Here is a 22,092-nt window from a genome sequence, read left to right as displayed (position 1 = left end):
CATAAGCTGCCACCTGCTGTCATTGATATCACTTGAATATACAGTGCCTTGCGAAAGTATTTGGCCCCCTGGAACTTTTCAACCTTTTCCCACATATCATGCTTCAAACATAAAGATACCAAATGTAAATTTTTGGTGAAGAATCAACAACAAATGGAACACAAAAGTGAAGTTGAACGAAATTTATTGGTTATTTTGAATTTTTGTGGAAATTCAAAAACTGAAAAGTGAGGCGTGCAATATTATTCGGCCACTTTAACTTAATACTTTGTTGCACCACCTTTTGCTGCTATTACAGCTGCAAGTCACTTGGGGTATGTCTCTATCAGTTTTGTACATCGAGAGACTGATATTCTTGCCCATTCTTCCTTGGCAAATAGCTCGAGCTCAGTGAGGTTTGATGGAGATCGTTTGTGAACAGCAGTTTTCAGCTCTTTCCACAGATTCTCGATTGGATTGAGGTCTGGACTTTGACTTGGCCATTCTAACACCTGGATACGTTTATTTGTGAACCATTCCATTGTAGATTTTGCTTTATGTTTGGGATCATTGTCTTGTTGGAAGACAAATCTCCGTCCCAGTCTCAAGTCTTTTGCAGACTCCAACAGGTTTTCTTCAAGAATGGTCCTGTATTTGGCTCCGTCCATCTTACCATCAATTTTAACCATCTTCCCTGTCCCTGCTGAAGAAAAGCAGACCCAAACCATGATGCTGCCACCACCATGTTTGACAGTGGGGATGGTGTATTCAGAGTGATGAGCTGTGTTGCCTTTACGCCAAACATATCATTTGGCATTGTTGCCAAAAAGTTCGATTTTGGTTTCATTTGACCAGAGCACCTTCTTCCACGTGTTTGTTGTGTCTCCCAGGTGGCTTGTTGCAAACTTTAAACAACACTTTTTATGGATATCTTTGAGAAATGTTTTTTTTCTTGCCACTCTTCCATAAAGGCCAGATTTGTGCAGTGTACGACTGATTGTTGTCCTATAGACAGACTGTCCCACCTCAGCTGTAGATCTCTGCAGTTCATCCAGAGTGATCATGGGCCTCTTGGCTGCATCTCTGATCAGCCTTCTCCTTGTTTGAGATGAAAGTTTAGAGGGACGGACGGATCTTTGTAGATTTGTATGATACTCCTTCAATTTCAATATGATCACTTGCACAGTGCTCCTTGGGATGTTTAAAGTGTTGGAAATAATTTTGAATCCAAATTCAGCTTAAAACTTCTCCACAACAGTATCACGGACCTGCCTGTTGTGTTCCTTGGTCTTCATGATGCTCTTTGTGCTTCAAACAAAACCCTGAGACTGTCACAGAGCAGGTGCATTTATACGGAGACTTGATTACATACAGGTGGATTGCATTTATCATCATTAGGCATTTAGGACAACATTGGATCGTTCAGAGATCCACAATGAACTTCTGGAGTGAGATTGCTGCACTGAAAGTAAAGGGGCCTAATAATATTGCACGCACCACTTTTCAGTTTTTGAATTTCCACAAAAATGTAAAATAACCAATAAATTTCATTCAACTTCACAATTGTGTTCCACTTGTTGTTGATTCTTCATCAAAAATTTACATTTGGTATCTTTTGTTTGAAGCATGATATGTGGGAAAAGGTTGAAAAGTTCCAAGGGGCCGAATACTTTTGCAAGGCACTGTAACTCTCATCACTCTACTCTGCTTGCACTTATCGCCAGCAGAGCATGTGAGAATGATGAGAGCCTTCTTCAGCACCTGGCATCGGAGAACAGCACTTACTGAACCGCTGCTTTCCTGGCGACTTTGCGTGTGATACTGATGCTGCATACGGACGGCACCCGGTTGCCACATGTGTGCCTCAAGTATTACACACACGTACTCCAGTACTGTCTTTTTCCGGTACCAGAAAAAAGAACTTGTGAAACCAGCCTCATGCATCACATTTTAGCCCAATGTTGTTGTAAATGCAAACCAATTACCTCTGTTAAAGTCAAAATGTTGTCTATCGTAAGATTGTTAAAACCACCAAGCTCATTGCATCTTGTAATATATCTTTAACCTGTAAGCTTATGGCTTCTTCGCGAGTAAAGTTGTTGAACTCTCTGCTCTGTATCTCTGCAATCAATCTGACATTCTGAGTGGGGAATCTGTCTGCTGCTACATCATATGTATAAAAAGCTAATCAAAGTTGGATTTGATACATTCCAATTTTGACTTCCAAGTTAACCTCATTTGCAAGTCAAACCCTTCCTCGACACATTTTTCCCCTCTCCGCACTACAATTTTGCTTAACAAGAATTTTCTTTGGGAACTCCTAACAAATTGTGAGATTGTGAATCAGAAATAAAGGAATATAATACATTTCATAGGAAAATACAGAAGGGCTGAGTTTTACAGCCACAAAATCCAAGAAGTATCGTTTCTCCTTGCGGAGAGTGACATGATAAGCATGTCGAGGTGAGGAGACTTAAAGCCGCAATGCTCCTCTGGGAAATATGCAAATTGTCTCTTCAGAGAGGAAGAGGACTAGAACTCTAGTGCCACCTATTGGAAGTAGAGACAATTTGCATATTTCCAAAAGGAGCATTGCGGCTTTAAGTCTCCTCACCTTGACATGCTTATCATGTCACTCTCCGCAAGGAGAAATGATACTTCTTGGATCCCGGTCAGACACCTCTCAATCAGCCAAACCAGATCTCCACTTTGCACTGATGAGGGGCGGTACCCCGAAGCAGTGTCTGCAAATTGAGATTCTGGTTTGGCTTTTATCCTAAGTCATATGACAAGGCTCATTAAAGGGTTGACATTGTTAGGATTGCTACTTCCAATAGGTGGCACTAGAGTTCTAGTCCTCTTCCTCTCTGAATAGACAATTTGCATATTTCCCAGAGGAGTATTGCGGCTTTAAGCCTCCTCATCTCGACATGCTTAACATGTCACTCTCTGCAAGGAGAAATGATACTTCTTGGATCTCGGTCAGACGCCTCTCAATCAGCCAAACCAGATCTCCGCTTTGCTGCACTGACGAGGGACAGTACCCCGAAACACAGTGTCTGCAAATTGAGATTCTGGTTTGGCTTTTATCCTAAGTCATGAGACAAGGCTCTTGAAAGGGTCGACATTGACTGTTAGGGTATGTGCACACGTCAGGATTTCTTGCAGAAATTTCCTGAAGAAAACCGGAAATTTTCTGCAAGAAATCTGCATTTTTTTTTTTGCGTTTTTTCCCCGTTTTTTTCGCGCTTTTTTTTAGCATTTTGCAAGTGAAATGATCTTGCAGAATGCTAAAGTTTTCCAAGCGATCTGTAGCATCGCTTGGAAAACTGACTGACAGGTTGGTCACACTTGTCAAACATAGTGTTTGACAAGTGTGACCAACTTTTTACTATAGATGCTGCCTATGCGGCATCAATAGTAAAAGATAGAATGTTTAAAAATAATTAAAAAAATGGTTATACTTACCTGCAGACAGCCGATCTCCTCAGCGGCGTCCGTTCCTATAGATGATGTGTGTGTGCAGGACCTTCGATGACGTCGCGGTCACGTGAGCGGTCACGTGACCAATTACAAGACGGCAACGTCATCGCAGGTCCTTCACACACACCATCTATAGGAACGGAAGCGGCAGCATGCACCGCTGAGAGGCGGGAAGACTCCGGGGCCATCGAAGGTGAGTATATCACTATTTTTTATTTTAATTCTTTTTTTTTTTTTTACCAATTATACGGTGCCCAGTCCGTGGAGGAGAGTCTCCTCTCCTCCACCCTGGGTACCAACTGCACATAATCTGCTTACTTCCCGCATGGTGTGCACAGCCCCATGCGGAAAGTAAGCAGATCAATGCATTCCTAGGTGTGCGGAATCCCCGCAATTCCGCAAATTTAATGAACATGTTGCTTTTTTTTCCGCAATGTGATTTTTTCGCGGAAAAAAATGCAACATTTGCACAAGAAATGCGGAATACACTGTAAATAATAGGAGGCATGTGTAAGCGTTTTTTTCGCGTTTTTATCACGTTTTTATAGCGAAAAAACACAAAAAAAAACACGAAAAGTACTAAACGTGTGCACATGGCCTTAGGGTTGCTACCTCCAATAGGTGGCGCTAGAGTTCTAGTCCTCTTCCTCTCTGAAGAGACAATTTGCCCAGCCACAAAATGAAAGGCAGACGGGGCAGGAAACTAGGTTTTATATCTTGACAAGTTCTGAGTTTGGGCTTTCTTCCTAGGTAACATAATGTGTTTTATGACCTCAGACAGCACTGTCTCTTGTCTCTTTTCTTTTACAAGATGTAACGTACAATCAGTATACAAAGTCAAATGGCCCCCAGAGTGTCTAGCTCAACTCTTATTTCTTCCTTGGTTGGGGGAAATGCCCACTGGACACGTTTACAACCTCTTCAATATCATTGTACATTCTATACAATTTAAATCTTCCTTGCCTTAATTGCTCCATTAAAGCCCCTGGTATTGCAGGATGTTACCTTCTTGCTGTATCATGTGGTTAATTAGAGGGGATATAAATGGAACCCCGTGAAGGACTTGACAATTCAGCTCTCTCCTAATTAAACTATTTGATGCCCCTCTCTTTAAGAATTTGTCAGGGTAATTTAGAAAGTAATAGGTGACTTTTGTTAGCACAGAACAGCGGCTGACATGAGTGGATAGTACTAATAAGTCTCCTTAATGCTCTCTAAGTATCAGTAGCAAAACTTTCTCAAGTAAAAGGCACAAACGTGACATGGCGTTACACCTGGACTGTGAGGAAACTTGAAGGTTTATTAAAGGGCTGTCTGGTATTTCCACTGTAAAATCTATTTTTGGAAAAATTGATATTTCTAATTTTTATCTTGTTTCATCCATTTGTACTGTAAGAAAGACATAACCATAGAAAGATTAACCCCTTCACGACATCTGACATACATTTACATCATATGTCGTGTCCCTGACTTTTATGCAATCTCGCACACCGAGCCGACATCTTTCCCGCTATGTATGGTACAAGCGATCAGATGATCTCAGCTTCAAGTCCCCTAAGGGGACTACTAAATGAAGTAAAAAGTAAAAACAAAATGTATTTAAAAATAACAAACACGAAAGTTCAAATCCGCTTTCTTTTGCCGCATTAAAGAAAAATTTTTTAAAATAAAATAAAAATGCACATACTTGGTATCCCTGCATTCGTAAAAGTCTGATCTATCAAAGTATAAAGTAAATTTATCCAATCAGTGAACTAGAAAATAATCAAAACACCAAAATTAAGGTTTTTTGGCAGGCACAACATTGTATCTACCCCAAAATGATATACGTAAAAATGGCTACTTAGGGCACAAAAAAATAATCCCTCACATAGCGCTAGATCCGGAAAATGTTAAACGTTACTGGTCTCGAAAAATGGCGGCTCAGGCTTAAATTAAAAAAAAAAAATTATACTTTTGGTATTTGCATAATCGTGCTGACCTGTAAAATATTGCCAGCTCAATTTTACCTTTTAGTAAATATGGTAAATTAAAAAAAAAAACATAAAAACAATTGTCGAATTGCAATTTTTTTGCAATTTTAAGGCACATGTAATTTTTCTTCCGCCTTCCAGTGGATCACATGATAAAATGAATGGTTTCATTCAAAAGTATAAGTCCTCATACGACTATGTGGACGGAAAATTTAAAAAAAGTTATGACTGAGGTGAGGAAAAAACTAAAACAGAAAATCGCCCAGTCATAAAGGGATAAAGGGGCTGTATAAGAGTTTACAAAATGAAAAGTGACTACAGAAAATGGTAAAAGAAAAAAAGTTTTAACGCATCTGTCAAAGCACTAGTTTCTCCAGCTCTTATGTTTTGAAGGTTACTTTTGGTCTTTTTTTTACTTTTCTGCAGTGATGACATATCGTACAAGCAGGCAGCATCACATACATGGGCAGGCTCGGACTGGCCTAGCGGAGAATCGGTGGATTTCTGGTGGGCCTCGCCTCTCAAACTATATAGGAGCTGTGCAACTTAGTTTTTAGTGATCAGGGTTGTGGACTTTCCCTGATCACTGCATCTTGCTGTTTCCCAGATAACTAAGGGCCCTAGCAACAGCCAATCCTGGCCCCCTTCTCCCATGATGGACAGCAGGGCACGAACAGCTGTGGATGATGCTAGGAGACCTGCCAATCAGTAGAGTGGGCTGAGCCTGTTCAGCACAGGGGTTGGAGGAAGAAAACATAATGTCATGGTTAGGACAAGGGTAATGTCCTGTTCTCTCAGGGTTAATGTTCTTAGCCTCTCTTTCAAGATGGGAGGGCTATTTATACTTGCTCCTAACCTGGTATCCTTGTCAGCTATAGGTTTTTCTGCAGTCTGTATGCTTGTCCTCTGAGGTGTGTGCTGGCTTGCTTTGTGTCTTGCTGTCACGTGCTTTATTCGTTTTCCTGGATTACTGACCCCTGGCTTGGCTTCTGACTATTCCCTGACTCTCCCTGTTGGTAACTTGTAATCTCCTGGCTGCGACCTCTGCTTGTTTCATAATTTTTTCATGCTTGATCCTTCTCAGTTTCATGGCATCTGGCTCCGCCCCCTGACCGCCTCCCACTCTGTCACATGATCTAAGGTCCTGTTGCTTTACCTGATCACTCTGTCTCATGTGGAAGGTCCCATTGGTGATCAGGTTAGTTACCCGGTTTCTGGTCCAGCTCCGTTGCTGCTGGGTGCAGTTTCTCCTGCAGCATTAATACCGGGTATTGTGACACATAACCAGAAAGAATACAAAGCAGGGAGCAGGTGAGGAAGTGGAGAGGCAGATGACATCACGGTATATACTACCCCTGTACTGTGACATCATTGTATATACAACCCCGAACTATGACATCACTGTGTATATACTACCACTGTACTGCAACATCACTGTGTATACTACCCCTGCACTGTAACATCACTGTGTATAATACCCCTGAACTGTGACATAACAGTGTATACTACTTTTGTACTATGATAGTACAGTGTATATTACCCCTGTACTGTGAGGTGTTTTATTATACCGTTAGTACATAAGGCCATAAATTAGGTAATAAACATAACCAATAAATGGAGGAGACAGAGGTGGACGTTGTTACTGATGGCCAGTCCTTAGGCGTCAGGTGTTGTTACTGATGGCCAGTCCTTAGTGCATGGATACATATCTAATATTAAACAGGAGCTGTCACTTCTCCTAACAGGTCTTTTTTGTAAGAACTTGTATTTCCCATTAAATAACAATCCTGGAGCATCTTTTCTTAGATTTCTGTGTTGTGCAGTTCCTTTGTTATTCTTCCTGGAAATGTATACATAAATGGACCATGGTGTAACCTTATACAATGTGGCCCTGTCAGTCCTGATTGGACTGTGTCAGTCTATGTAGCCCTCAACTAGTAACATCGATCTATCAGTGTATTCATACATTTCTTGAAGGAATAGCAGAATGGCATTCAGCTCTAAGAACAGATGGATTTACTAAAATAAACATATTAGTTGAGCCAACAAGACATTATTAACTAATTAGGGCCATAATCAGTGTTAGGGCTCATTCAGACGTCTGATGTTCTCATATGAGCGCTATGCATGCTTTTCAGGGATAGCACTCATACCTGTGATTGTCTATGGAGCCGTTTACATGTCGTTGATCTTTTGTGGACCAAGTGTCCAAAAAAAGGTGCAAAGAAAGCAATTAATCGGGGCCTTGCTGTAAAGTACATTCAAGTAGATGTCCAGTCACAACATATTAAAGACCTTTCCACAGTGGTAAGTCATCAATATCAGATCAATGGATGTCTGCAATCTGTGCGCCCACCGATCAGCTGGTTTTTGCTCCAAAGGCAGTCAGCTGCAAACGCTGAGTGGAGTTGCAATGGGCAGCACCTTTCAAAGAGTAGCGGCTGCTGCTGGGTAGTGCAGAACAGCTGGAGAAGGACATCATGGTCAGAAGAATGGAAGAAAGCAAAGATGATCAGCAACCGGATGGCTTGATACTACCAAAATAACAGCGTAGTAGACCATGATGGACCTGTCATGGCTTGCAGAAGAACAAAGTTCCTACAGTTTGTTTATCCATCAAGTCACCATGGCTCGAGACTGGGTCAAAGGCCATGAAAAAAAATAAAATAAAACGTTTATGCAAAGCTGTAAAACTTGTGATTCGCAGTGGTGCCCATGATTTACTTTTTTATTGCCAATTTTTCTGAATAACCAGTTGGCCATTCACAACTTTTTATCACCATAGTTGATCAGGAGTCGACTGCTCATTTTTAAAAGAAGGTAAGGGGAAATTCTGGAAATGGAGGAGATGAGTAGGCTTGTTATTCTTACATGGCTATGCACTCTGAATATCACTGTTATGGGGGCTGTGGTTTGAGTTGTAAGATTGCGGAAACACACTTCTGACACAATTGTGAAAGTACTTTGGCTATCAAATGTTATAAACTCCAAAGCCTTACTGTCATGGAGTTGTCATTGTTGCATTGAAAGTTTGAAGCTGACATTAAAAGGGTATGGTTATACATGGCAGATGCTATGTAAATTTTCTATTCACATCTTCCAGAAAGAACATCCTGGAGCTGGCCCTACCTGCACTGCTCTCTGACTGACTGTGGGAGGAGTCGTGAGCAGGACATCATCCCAGCGTGACGTAACCACTACACCTGGTTCCAGCGCTCAGAGCTACTCAGACAGCAGTGTGGGCATCACTGATAACAGCTGACATGTTCGGCAGCCGCAGTCTGCAGAGCACTATTTGTAAGTAACGCAGCACTCATGTCCTGATCACTTTATGTCATCGCTCTTCCCTGCAATGAGCAAGCAGGGAGAATGGAGCAGCTCTTGATAAGGCTAACACTGATTGGCCACAGCGCAGCCAATCAGTGTTAGCTTTGTTTGTGTCCTCTTCTCCCCAGCCGTCCAGCACAGCTCAGGTTAATGAGCTATGCTGTCATCTATAATGCACGCTCCCCTCCCCCACAGTGTAAGCAGCAGAGGTTGATAGAGGACTCCCTGCTACAGCTACAATGGTTGGACAAGGGGCCCCCTGCCAGCCTAAAAGTAAGTGTAAATGGGGGCCTCTAGTCTGGGGTGATAGAGGGGGAGGAGCTAAGTCACTTAGGGATAAATGAGGGCCCAATTACCTCATCTCTCCTTTCACCCCTGACTGACTGCTCCCCCTCCCTCTATATCACCCCTGACTGAGCCTCCTCCCTCTATATCAACCCTGACTGAGCCTCCTCCATTTATATCACCCCTGACTGCACCCCCTCACCCCTGAATCACCCTGACTGCACCCCCTCCCCTGTATCACCCCTGACTGAGCCCACTCGCACTATATGACTCTGACTGCACTCCCTCCCCTGTATCACCCCTGACTGAGCCCACTCGCACTATATGACCCTGACTGCACCCCCTCCCCTGTATCACCCCTGACTGAGCCCACTCGCACTATATGACCCTGACTGCACCCCCTCCCCTGTATCACCACTGCTGAATCCCCTCGCCCCAGAATCACCCTAACTGAGCCCCTGTATTACCCTTGACTGTGCCACATCCCTCTCTATGACTTCTGACATCACCCCTTCTGAATCCCCTCGCCCCGGAATCACCCTGACTGAGTCCCTCTACCCCTGTATTACCCCTGACTGCACCCCCTCCTCCTGTATCACCCCTGACTGCGCCACCTCCTCCTGTATCATCCTGATTGAACCTCTTTACCCTTGTATTACCTCCGACTGCACCACCTCTCCCGGTATCACCCCTGACTGACTGTGTCCCCTCCTCCTGTATCACCCCTAACTGCACCACCTCCTCCTGTATCATCTTGATTGAGCTTCTTTCCCCTTTATTACCTCCAACTGCACTACCTCCCCTAGTATCACCCCTGACTGACTGTGTCCCCTCACCCTGTATCACCCTGACTGCGCCACCACCCTTCTGTATCACTACGACTGTGCCATCTCCCCTCTATCACCAACTGCACCACCTCCCCTGTATCACCCCTAACTGACTGTATCCCCTCCCCCTGTATCACCCTGACCCCCTGCCACCTCCCTTTGTATCACCCTTGACTGAGCCCCTCTCCCTCCTGTATTACCCTTGACTATCTGACTGCGTCCCCTCCCCCTGTATCACCCCTGACTGAGCCTCTGACCCCCTGTGTCACCCCTGACTGACTGTGTCCCCTCCCCCTGTATCACCCGATTGTCCATCTCCCCCTTTATCACCCCTGATTGAGCCCCTCTCCCCCTGTATCACCCCTGACTGACTGAGCCCCCTTCCCCTGTATCACCCTGTGCCACCTCCACCTGTATCACCCTGATTGAGCACTTGAGCACCTCTCCCCCTTTATCACCCCTGACTAAAACTTTTCTTGCTACTAACAAAATGAGGCCCTTCATAAAAAGTTATGGCCTTATAGGTGGCAAAGAGATTTCTGTAAAAAGTGTATGGAGGGATGTGAGGGAAAGCTCTTGTGATATTACTCCAATGTCATACATAAGTGATTTAGGACCCCCACCACTAGAAGAGGGGGCATTCACATAATGTATTTGCTGCAGAAACCAAAAAGCAAATTAACAGCGGAAATATCCACACAGACATTGTGCAGATATTGCTGCGTTTACTACTATGTAATGGTGCAACTTTACCACTGACCTGATCCTTTGCATTGCAAAGGATGAAATCGTTGGTGAATATGTTAAATCTGCATCGGACAATGGATTTTCTCACGAGTTAGAGGAGATGTCATAGAATACCATACACTACACTGGTGCTATAACACATTGGCCTAGTGGTTAATAAACACCAGGGGACATTTATCATTGAGTTGGAACCAAAATGTGGGTGCCAACCCCTGCTATATCATTAAGACGTGTACTACCTTATGTTATGCCCTGATATTAGCGTGTTATATCGCACAATTGGTGGTATTGTATGTATTTCTATGTAAAAAAAAAAATGTAAAAAAAAAAAAAGATCTAAGAGCTAGCCTTCTATAAATGTAGAAACACTTTGGGGAAGCATTCATGCAGGGGTGCATTCATGCACTATTATTTGTGTACTTTTATTCAAAGTACTTTTTTTCTAAGTAGTTCAGCACTTATAACATGGCAGTTAGACAGGGCAGGAGACAGGTAAGAAAAACTAAATATATTCACTATTCCCTTGAAACAGAACAATTACTCACCATATGTATTTGTATATTCTATATCCTGACTGCCGCATTCACTCACATTCACCGCCCTTGCATAAACTCTTTACAATCCATCCATATTGGCCCTTCTGTCCTTCCCTCTCTTATGTATAGCACTCATGCTCTGTTCACATTGCTTAACAGCACAGATCCATTCAGTCCCACCATCCAACACAAGAGACACTCACAAATCACTTAACCATCCACTCACTCTTTCTATCCTCCTTCTCCTAGTTGCTGGAGACATCTCTCCCAACCCTGGCCCCCCATGTTATAGCCAGTCAAACCTCCCAACTGCTACACTCAGAAACCCCTCTAACCTTATTAATATTCCATGCATGCCTTCTGTATCTTTCAATTGTGCCCTTTGGAATTCTCGCTCTGTGTGTAATAAACTCTCCTTCATTCATGACTTCTTCCTTTCTAACTGTCTTAATCTCCTGGCCCTTACTGAAACATGCACACAGGGTGGATCCAGCAGTCAGACACCACCGCTGCTGTTGCTCTTTCATATGGTGGACTACACTTTTCTCATACCCCAAAATCAGACAACAGAGCAGGTGGAGGCGTTGGTCTGCTCCTTTCACCCAAATGTACCTTCCAAATTATCCCCCAAGTACCCTCACTTGACTTCCCTTCCTTTGAGGTCCATGCTGTAAGACTCTACGTCCCCTTCTCCATGCGAGTGGCGGTGGTGTATCGTCCTCCCGGCCCCTCTCATCAGTTCCTGGATCACTTTGCCACCTGGCTTCCACACTTTCTCTCCTGTGACACCCCCACCCTTATCATGGGTGATTTCAACATCCCCATTGCTTCTCCCCTCTCCCCATCTCCTTCTCATCTTTTATCTCTAACCTCCTCTTTCGGCCTCTCGCAGCATACTAACTCTTCAACACATGAAGATGGAAACTCCCTTGGCTTGGTCTTCTCCCGGCTTTGCTCAGTGGATGATTTCACAAACTCCCCCCTCCCGCTCTCTGACCACAACCTTCTTTCATTCTCTATCAAGAACTGCCATCCCGCTCAGGTCACCCCCACTTTCCACACTTATAGAAACATACAGGCCATTAACACCCAGAAACTTTTGATCTACTTGCAGTCATCATTGGCCCCAATCTCCTCCATCTCATGTCCTGATTCTGCTCTGAAGCATTACAATGAAACCCTGCAAAGTGCCCTGGATGAAGCTGCACCTCCTATACATAGAACAACTCAGCACAGACGGCGACAACCGTGGCACACGTTGCAAACACGTTTCCTGCAGCGGTGCTCCAGGTGCGCCGAACGTCTGTGGAGAAAATCTAATCTACCCGAAGATTTCATCCATTATAAATTCCTGCTAAAAACATACAACTCTGCCCTTCAGCTCTCCAAACAAACCTATTTCAACACCCTCATCACCTCACTGTCAAATAAACCTAAACGTCTCTTTGACACTTTCCAGTCCCTTCTCAACCCAAGAGTGCAGGCCCCAACCACAGATCTCCGCGCTGACGATCTGGCCAATTACTTCAAAGAAAAAATTGACCACATTCGACAGGAAATCATTTCCCAATCTCTTCATACCATGCACTGTCCTCCCTCCCCCACTGCATCTAGTTCACTCTCTGACTTTGAACCAGTTACAGAAGAAGAAATAATCAGGCTCCTTGCAACTTCTCGCCCAACCACTTGCACCAGTGACCCCATTCCATCACATCTCCTCCAGTCCCTTTCCCCGGCTGTCACTTCTCACCTAACAAAAATATTCAACCTTTCTCTCATTTCCGGTATTTTTCCCTCATTTAAGCATGCCATCATACATCCATTACTTAAAAAACCATCCCTCGACCAAAACTGTGCCGCTAACTATAGACCTGTCTCTAATCTTCCCTTCATCTCTAAACTCCTCGAACGCCTGGTCCACTCCCGTCTTACCCGCTATCTCTCAGATAACTCTCTTCTAGACCCTCTTCAATCTGGTTTCCACTCTTTACACTCTACTGAAACTGCCCTCACTAAAGTCTCTAATGACCTACTAACAGCTAAATCTAATGGTCACTACTCCATGCAAATTCTCTTGGATCTCTCCGCAGCATTCGATACTGTGGATCATCAGCTCCTCCTCAATATGCTCCGCTCCATCGGCCTCAAGGACACCGTTCTCTCCTGGTTCTCCTCCTATCTCTCTGACCGATTCTTCACTGTATGTTTTGCTGGTTCCTCCTCCTCTCACCTTCCCCTTACTGTTGGGGTTCCTCAAGGATCAGTCCTAGGCCCCCTCCTCTTCTCTTTGTATACTGCCCCTATTGGACCAACAATCAGTAGATTTGGTTTCCAGTACCATCTCTATGCTGACGTCACCCAATTATTAGAAAACACCAGTGATTGTCTTACCGCTGTCTCTAACATCATGTCCTCCCTCTATCTGAAACTGAACCTGTCAAAAACTGAACTCCTCGTGTTTTCTCCCTCTACTAACCTACCTTTGCCTGACATTGCCATCTCCGTGTGCGGTTCCACCATTACTCCAAAGCAACATGCCCGCTGCCTTGGGGTCATCCTTGATTCCGAGCTTTCATTCACCCCCCACATCCGATCACTGGCTCGCTCTTCTTATCTGCACCTCAAAAACATTTCTAGAATTCGCCCTTTTCTTACTTTCGACTCTGAAAAAACTCTTACTGTTTGACTTATTCATTCTCGTCTGGACTATTGTAACTCTCTACTAATCGGCCTCCCTCTTACCAAACTCTCCCTGCACCAATCTGTCCTGAATGCTGCAGCCAGGATCATATTCCTCACCAAATGTTACACCGGTGCCTCTACCTTGTGCCAGTCATTACACTGGCTACCCATCCACTCCAGAATCCAGTACAAAACTACTACCCTCATCCACAAAGCACTCCATGGCTCAGCACCACCCTACATCTCCTCTCTGGTCTCAGTCTACCACCCTACCCGTGCCCTCCGCTCCGCTGATGACCTCAGGTTAGCATCCTCAATAATCAGAGCCTCCCATTCCCGTCTCCAAGACTTTACACGTGCTGGGCCGATTCTTTGGAATGCACTACCCAGGTTAATATGATTAATCCCCAATCCACACAGTTTTAAGCGTGCCCTAAAAACTCATTTGTTCAGATTGGCCTACCGCCTCAACACATTAACCTAATGATCCCGGTGTGGCCTATCATAAAAAAAAAAAAAAAAGTTCCTCGCATCATGTTCTCATACACTTTATGCAGTTAATAGCCCTCTGTGTCTGTACTGCTACATACTTAGGCAGTTAACTGGTTCATGCAGCTTTACATAAACACCCGAGCCTTACACTATGGCTGGTCCGAATAACTAAAGCAATTGTTACCATCCACCTCTCGTGTCTCCCCTTTTCCTCATAGTTTGTAAGCTTGCGAGCAGGGCCCTCATTCCTCTTGGTATCTATTTTGAACTGTGATTTCTGTTATGCTGTAATGTCTATTGTCTGTACAAGTCTCCTCTATAATTTGTAAAACGCTGCGGAATATGTTGGCGCTATATAAATAAAATTATTATTATTATTATTATGTAGCTATGTAGCGGGCCCCAAGAATGATTTTCTCTGGTGGGCCCAAGGTGCTCCAATCCAGTGCTGACCGCATGATAATTTATGTTGCATATTTTATCGCCAGATATCTCTCTTTTGCAACAAGTAGTGTGCGATTTGTGGTAATTCCCGAAAAATTGCAGCATTTGCATAAAATACATGTGGATTTTGATGCATATCGATAATGACATTCATTTCAAATTTCGTCCCATATGGACATGCCTATAACTATTACATTACAATCTGGTTGTCACTGCAGTTGGGGGTTTAGAGTTTTTACTACTGTAAAGAAATTATTGTTATTTCTGTTTTGGAAAAAAAAACACTTTTGGAAGGAGTCATTAAGGCATTTACACCTGATTTTTGGCGTCTGTAAGTCATAAATGTTTGCACAAACTTTTTTTTCTTAATGATAACCCTTACCTACTGAAAGGGAATGTGGCCAACCTGGTCAGGTTAGGTTCTGTGTGATAAATTGTAGTGAATCTAAGATAAAAACAAAATGAGTAAATGCCCTGCAGTAAACAAATAGATAGTAATAGTATAAGAAAATAACATAGGATTCTTAGTGAGGAGAACTACAAGACTTAGGTACCATCCCAATTGGAGACACCTTGTCGGGGTGGGATGACTTTTATGCTTTTTTCATTGAAACAGTGTTAACTAAGTATCCTATGCCATTTTCATGTACCGTATTTTCCGGCGTATAAGATGACTTTTTAACCCCTAAAAATTGTCCCAAAAGTCGGGGGTCGTCTTATACGCCCGGTACGGCGTGTGCAGGGAGCGATCCTGGATGTTCCCAGGGTCTGAAGGAGAGGGGACTCTCCTTCAGGCCCTGGGATCCATACTCATGTAAAAAATAAAGAATAAAAATAAAAAATATGGAGATACTCACCCCTCCGACGGACCCTGGCTCTCAGCGCTGCAAGCGTCTGCCTCCGTTCCTAAGAATGCAGTGAGTGAAGGACCTTCGATTATGTCGCGGTCAGGTGACTGGTCACCTGGTCACATCACATGCTGTCCTCCTCATCCTCCTCCTCCCTGTCCTCAGGCCATCTCCGCTGAACAGAAGCTAATACAGCTGTATTTGTAGTACCCTCTATAGCGCATGAAAGTAGCTCCTGTTCTTCCTCCTTCTCCTCATTGCTTACCAATCCACGTTGAGAAGACATGAGGCTGGGCTGAGTGTAATCCCCCTGTATGTTTTCTTGCTCCATGTCCTCGTGCTCCGCCTGCAATGCATTCTCTTTGATTGTGAGCAGAGAGTTTTTCAGAATGCTGAGTAGCAGGTTGGTGATGCTAATTATGGCGTCATCGCCGCTCACCATCTTGGTGCAGTCCTCAAAGTTTTGGAGGATGTTACATATGTCTGACATCCATGTCCACTCCTGAGTAGTGTTGAGCATTCCGATACCGCAAGTATCAGGTATCGGCCAATATTTGCGGTATCGGAATTCCGATACCGAGTTCCGATATTTTTGCAATATCGGGAATCGGGATCGGGATGAATATTCATGTGTAAAATAAAGAATAAAAATAAAAAATCTGAATATACACACCCTCGGACGCGCCCTGGTTGTAACCGCTGCAACCGGCAGCCTCTGTTCCTAAGAATGAGCGAGTGAAGGACCTGCGATGACGTCGCGGCTTGTGATTGGTCGTGTGAGCGGTCACATGAGTGGTCATGCGACCAATCACAAGCCACGACGTCATCGAAGGTCCTTCACCCTGCATTCTTAGGAACGGAGGCTGCCGGTTACACCGCTAAGGTCCAGGGTCCGCCGGAAGGGTGAGTATATCCATATTTTTTATTTTTATTCTTTATTTTTTACATGATTATGGATCCCAGGGCCAGAAGGAGAGTTTCCTCTCCTTCAGACCCTGGGAACCATTCCAGGATCACTTCCGATATTTGTGTCCCATTGACTTGTATTGGTATTGGGTATCGGTATCGGCGATATCCGATATCTTTCGGATATCGGCCGATACAATCCGATGCCGATACTTTCAAATATCGGAAGGTATCGCTCAACACTACTCCAGAGGTCTTATGTGTGAAGTCTGACGTGAAATTTGACATCCTTGTTGATGTTGGTAGTCAACAACGGCCCTCTTCTGCTCACAAATCCTTTCCAACATATGCAGCATAGAAATCCAGCGCGTGGGGACCTCACACAACAGTTGGTCAGCTAGAAGCTGAAACCGCTGCTGAAGCAGAGCAAGGGTGGTTGAAGCTGTAGCTGACTTTCTAAAATGGGCAGACAGACGGCATACTTTCACTAGCATATCCCGCAGCTCCGTGTAGCTTTTCAGAAAATGTTGAATCATGAGGTTAAGCACTTGGGCCAAGCAAGGTACGTGTGTGAGCTCACCTTACCTCAGAGTCGCCACAAGGTTACGGCCATTGTCACACACGACCATGCCTGGCTGTAGGTTCAGCGGTGTCATCCAAACATCTGACTGCTCATTCAGAGCTGTCCACAACTCTTCTGCATTGTGCGGTTTGTCACCTATGCAGATTGTCTTCAGCACAGCCTGTTGCCGCTTGGCTGAGGCAGTGCTGCAGTGCTTCCAGCTTCTGACTGATGTGTTGATTTCAGAGATGGAGGATGAAGAGGAGGAGGACATGCAGGAGCTGTAGACTGTGGGGGCAACCCTAATTGACATAGGGCCAGCAATCCTCGGGATGGGGAGGATGTGTTCCATCCCAAGGTCCGACTGGGTCCCGACTTCCACTATGTTAACCCAGTGTGCCGTCATTGAGATGTACCGTCCCTGCCCACAACCACTTGTCCACGTGTCCATGGTTAGGTGGACTTTCCCGGTAACCGCATTGTTGAGGGCACAGATAATGTTGTGGGACACATGCTTGTGTAATGCTGGTATGGAACACCGGGAGAAATAGTGGCGACTGGGGACTGAGTACCTTTGGATGGCCGCCGCCATCTGGTTGCGGAAAGCTTCCGTCTCAACAAGCCTAAAAAGCAGCATTTCTAGCGTAAGCAGAAGAGAAATATTAGAATTGAGGACTGTGGGGTGTGGGGCATTGGCTGGGTATTTCAGCTTGCATTCCAAAGACTGGGTTATAGAACGCTGTGCTGGGACAAGGATGTGGACATGCTTGCTGATGGTGCTGCTTGACTGTGGGCCACAACAGCTGCAGGGCTAGAGGCAACTTGACATGCACAGTGTACTGGGGATTGGCTTTTATGCAAAACAGTGGAAGAAGCAGTGGTGTGACCAGCAGGCAGTGGTCATGGAGCCCGGGGTTCGGCCCACAAAGTCGGGTGCTTTGCTTGCATGTGCCTGATCATGCTGGTGGTGGTCAGGCTGGTTGTTTTGCTACCTATGCTGATGCGGGCATGGCAGGTTCTGCAAATGGCCTGTTTGGGGTTATCGGCAGAGTCTTTAAAAAATAGCCAGATTCGGGAAGCTCTCACAGGTGGGATGGCAACTTCACTCATGTTGGTGTTACAGGGAACAGATGCACGCCTTCTGTCTGTGGCCACCACACTGCTTTTTCCTGCCTGTTGGGGGATATGCCTCCTTCCCCATTTGTGCTGCTGTCTTCGCTAGGCATGTCCTCCTGCCAGGTTGGGTCAGTCACTATGTCATCCACCACCTCATCTTCCACATCCACACCCTGCTCCTCTTCCTGACTTTCTGGCAATTGTGTCTCATCATCTTTCACCTCTTGTGACACTTTCCCACCATCGCCTTCGTGTGACCGGGGCTGGTCAAAGCTTTGGGCAGATCTAGATGCAATCTCATCTTTCCCCACTTCAAGTTGACCGGCAGAGATTTCTGAGTCTTGAAATGGAAAACTGAACAGCTCTTCAGAGTGTCCAAGTGTGGGATCAGTTGTTTCAGGGCGCTCGGCATGGTAGGAGGAAGGAGGATCAGGATGAGAAATATCCTGGCCACACTCACGGCAAGTCAGACTTGACCGTTTTGAAGACAAGGTGGTATCTCCTCTCTCATCTCCGTCTATCGCCCTACACGTTCCCTCCGTTCTACAAATGACCTAAGACTAACATCCCCCGTAATCCGAACCTCGCGCCTCCATCTCCAAGACTTCTCTCGTGCTGCGCCAGCTCTCTGGAATGCATTTCCCAGGACGATCAGACTGATAGCTAGCCCCGACCTATTCAAGCGCGCTTTAAAAACCCATCTCTTCAAACAAGCCTTCCACATCAACTACTCAGTAAACTGACTTTGTTCTGTTCCCTCCTTCCAAATATTATCTGCATGTCAATCTGCACCCTACTATTCATCTGTCTCCACACCCTCCATGCACATAACTGCACTTGATACTTGACTATTGCACTTAAACACATGGGCTGATGACTGGATCATGCAGCCTTATATGAAAATCCCTATCTAATATATAATTGCCTAGAATACTACTTCCTGCAATTTGTGCCAACTTCCGTGGCTTTGTCCGGAGCTAATGTCCGGAGCTAATGTCCGGAGATTAATTGCCTAGAATACTACTTCCTGCAATTTGTGCCAACTTCCGTGGCTTTGTCCGGAGCTAATGTCCGGAGCTAATGTCCGGAGATAAGTGACGTCAACAGTGTCCAGTGTCTGATTGGTTGCCGCCTGCTGCGAGCGACCAATCAGAAACGTGCCGTACTGTGACACACTCCGCCCGCCATTTTGGTGTTATTTTTGAATTTTTACCTCACAGCAAGTTTCTACTGCGTGGAGGCGGGCCCAGTGACGTTGCTCTTCAAGCTCCTGCCGAATTTCGTCAAAAAAATGATAATACCATTTACCAAAACTATATATATTTAGTTGTGAAGTGGTTCAGTGACATGTTCACACCAATTTTGAACTTTTGTTTGGTGTTTTCTCCATATACTGCCTATTATTCACTGACTGTTATACTGAGAGACTGCCGTTTATTAACCTCTTCTTTGCCACATTGGGTATATTGCTCTATTATTTGCCACATAAGGACATTGTCCATTATTGCCCAGCAATTTCTCTGCAATATAAACTGCCTATTTATTAATATCTGCATTCAAACACGCAAAGTTGTCGTCTGATGTCTTTCATCCCTCCCCTCATAAGCATGTTCATGGATCCTGTGTAACTGTACCTTAAATAACAAGAATTGTCAAGAGCTGGTGAGTGCAGCCATTTTTTGTTCTTTCTTACTATTATTTATTAATTGTATTATTCTTACATTTGAATAAATAAAGTATATATGGATTCTAGACTCCCGATTCTTTAGAATCGGGCTGCCATCTAGTTTATTATAATTGCCAGACCTGAAATAACAAGCACTTTTCACCTATTGTGTCCCCCCCCCATTTCCTTGTAGATTGTAAGCTTGCGAGCAGGGATCTCACCCCTAATGTCATTGTTTAAATTGTCTTGTACTGAATTTATTGTCTGTACATGTCCCAGCCTAATTGTAAAGTGCTGCGGAATATGTTGGCGCTATATAAATAAAAAAAATATATAATTATTATTATTAATTATTATTATTATTAGTGGTGGCTAAATGACTCAAAGCATTATCCGCTATTCAACCAACAACCGTATCACACTGCTCTGGCTTCAATAGTGGTGTGCTGCGGTCCCCTAAAAACTGGGACAGGAAGGTCGAGCGAGAAGATGAGGGTCTTTGTTGTTGCCCACTTTCACCTTGCCCAAGGCCTCGTCCTCTGGACGCACCATCAGCATCCCTTCCACTTCCCTGTCCCTTGCCTTGCCCATGTTAAACGGACTACTGCACTATTTCAAATGCTCAACATAAAAGTCTTTATTAGTAGCGAAATAATATGTGATCAGTATGCCTGCAAATCTACGATTTTTCAAACCCAAACACCAGGCAGGCCTCAGCCTGACCGAACAGACAGTATTCAATTTTTTTTTTCTTTAAAGTTAATTTATGCGAAATAGGGCTGTATAGGATTTGAGTGTCTCACAGCCAAAAAATAAGGACACCGGCCTCCAATGGCAAAACTTGGAGCAGAGATATATGACGGCTGTAACAGAAATACCACACTGGCAAATCTGTGGCCTTTCAAGTTTTTTGGAGGGCTAAATAGCGATGTATAGATTTTGAGTATCACACAGCCACAAAGTAAGTACTCCAGCCTCCAATGCCGAAACTTAGAGCACAGAGATCAGAGATATATGAGGCCTTTTTCGGTGAATTTAAAACACCAAAAAAAAACAGGCCTCAGTCTGACAGAACAGACTGTATTTTTTTTGGGGGGGGGGAGGGGGGGAAATTTTGGGGAAAAAAAAAGTATATAGACAGTAAATAAGCTGCAGCAGCAGCAGGCAGTTCTGGAGCTTTAGGAAGGATGCAGTGGGACCAATGGACAACATACAGTGCCTGCAGGCCTTGCACTGATGTGAATATGCTGTGCCCTGCCTGCCTAGCGCTGCAATATCGGGACCCACGAATTAGCCCGAAAAAGGACTTTTGGTTTCTCAGGAGTTGTGGATGTAAGAGTTGCAGACCTACACTAACTCTAAAACCACCATTCTGACCCTATCTGGGCAGCAGCTCTCCCTACTCTCGCTGAAACAGGAACAGAATGCGGCGAGCAGGGCGGCACCGGGTCTCTTATACTCGGGATGATACTGTACAGCCAAACCAATCACTGCACGACCACAACAAAGATGGCTGTGGCATTTCATGGCCTGGCAGACTATCCCTGCACCATGATTGGGTCCCTAAAGTCCGCCCAAAACGCGGGGTGGAGACTGCAGTTACCGCCAAATAATCCCAAAAATTCTCGCTGCTCAGTGAGTACCCTGTTCTCTCATCACTAGTCAATACCTCTCCCTAGTAAACTTCCAAATCCAACCTACTAAAAGAAAAAACTTCACCATGAACATAACAGATAAGAATGTTCCTTACTAAATAGAAAGACAGAAAGAAAGGCTGTAACCGAAAAGGTTAATTCTTTGAAGCAGGAAATATTCAACTTGGTGAAATTCGCTGTTAACAACTGATTTAACATGAAAGAATAATTTTGTTGGATTGCCGGTCTGACTTCAGACTGACTGCTCACAGATTGTTCGTTGCAGCAGGCGTGAACTTTGGTCTTTGCAGAATAGTCTTTTAAGTTTCCGGAAAAGTTTTTTTTTTTTACCTTGTGCCAAAGATAACAATCTTCTCCACCTATTAAATATGCCAGGGAGTAATTACTTCCACAGTAAACAATTCAAAGTCTAATCAAAGCGACTGAGAAGCAAATTAATGTGTCCGTAGCGTGCAATACTCCGATGCTCAGCAGTAATTAAACCTGAGAACAAGATGGGTGGATGAAAGAAAGGAACAGTGACCTCCTATTAACCCTGTACTGACAAAATGTGTCTAAAATAGG

At 44.4% G+C, this 22,092-nt stretch overlaps 1 long non-coding RNA gene across 1 annotated transcript in view; it reads left to right on the top strand.

The window, feature by feature from the left end:
- Positions 1 to 8,966: 8,966 nt before the first annotated feature.
- LOC138674295 (uncharacterized) overlaps positions 8,967 to 22,092 on the top strand; it is a 151,040-nt gene continuing 137,914 nt past the window's right edge. Inside the window, exon 1 of the long non-coding RNA XR_011320585.1 lies at positions 8,967 to 9,035. This is a non-coding gene — a long non-coding RNA (uncharacterized lncRNA). The remainder of the gene's footprint in view (positions 9,036 to 22,092) is intronic.

The sequence above is a fragment of the Ranitomeya imitator genome, chromosome 4 (assembly GCF_032444005.1).
Source record: "Ranitomeya imitator isolate aRanImi1 chromosome 4, aRanImi1.pri, whole genome shotgun sequence".
In the NCBI taxonomy this organism is placed as follows: domain Eukaryota; kingdom Metazoa; phylum Chordata; class Amphibia; order Anura; family Dendrobatidae; genus Ranitomeya; species Ranitomeya imitator.
Note: the sequence above shows the minus strand (reverse complement) of the source record. Positions and strands in the feature narration are given on the sequence as shown.